The sequence below is a fragment of the Fulmarus glacialis genome, unplaced genomic scaffold, assembly GCF_000690835.1.
Source record: "Fulmarus glacialis isolate BGI_N327 unplaced genomic scaffold, ASM69083v1 scaffold17175, whole genome shotgun sequence".
NCBI lineage: Eukaryota > Metazoa > Chordata > Aves > Procellariiformes > Procellariidae > Fulmarus > Fulmarus glacialis.
The window spans coordinates 13067-14211 of record NW_009212482.1 but is presented as its reverse complement, the minus strand read 5'-3'; positions in this window follow the sequence as shown (position 1 = coordinate 14211).

The window sequence follows — 1145 nt, the reverse complement described above, 5'->3', positions numbered from 1 at the left end:
AAGTTCACCCCCCAGCGGGGTCCCACGTCACGGCTGTCTCACCAGCAGCACTGCCCGCTGCCAAACTAGAGAGCGTCCCGTTGTTCCTCCTGAATTCTTCACGCTTTTCCCAAAGAGGACGCCGGTGCTTCAGGGCTGCAGAGAGGAACGGCTCTTCTGGAGGAGTCCCACGCAGAATAGGATGGCCCGAGGAGCCACCTCGGGGATGCAGCTCCCAAGCACATACTCTTCTCACCTCCGCGCGCTCCAAGAATTGATGATGCTGATGCTCCAGCTGGTTGTGTGGTTCCCAGGCGGTGAGCAGCTAAGCGGAGAAGTTAAACATCAGCTGGTTACGTGGACGGCTGCAAGCTACCTCTCTGAAACAGCCAGCCATGCTCCTGGCCTGGCCCTCTCTTCGGCAGTTTGCGGAGCAGGAAAGGCAGGACAGCTGCTACCACCGTGTCGGCAGGAAGATGTGCAAAACTGAAGACACTCAAATACAGGATCTGACCGAAAACCAAAGTTGGGGCTTGCAAAATACAACACAAATCCATCAGGGCGTTTTACTCCAACTAAAATGCACAGGGTCCAAGACTGCTACCACCTGATCATCGTAACACACCCAACAGCCGACCTTCCATTACAAAGCAATGAAGAAAATCTTGCAGAAAAATGATGCAGAGAAAGCATCACGCTAGGTAGCGACCTGCCACAGGATCAGGAACTGGGGGCGTGGGTATGGACACTAGAGGAGCAAATTCAAATATACAGAAAGCCTGATCCTGAACAGATGCTAAGAGAGAAAAAGGGAGGAAAAAAAGCACTATTTTGACAACACCTACGTAACTTGTCACGGCAAAGTACTACTGAACTGTTACTGCTTGGTCGCCTTTTAGACAGTTGAAGGCTCAAGTGCAATGGTTGGAGAAGACAGCTACTTGCAAATATGAGCAGGCTCTGACGTACCTGGAGTACCTTACAGGCACCAGCTGGAGCAGTCTTATCCTTTCAAACATATCTTCACTCAGGCAAAAACAAATAAAAATTTTTAAAAAAAACATACTGGCACCTATTCTTTAGCCCTGTAGAAACAGCACAGCTGCTGTATGAGGAGCTGGAGCCCCTGGGCTCATGCATCAGCAGACTGGCGAACGCAGAACCAG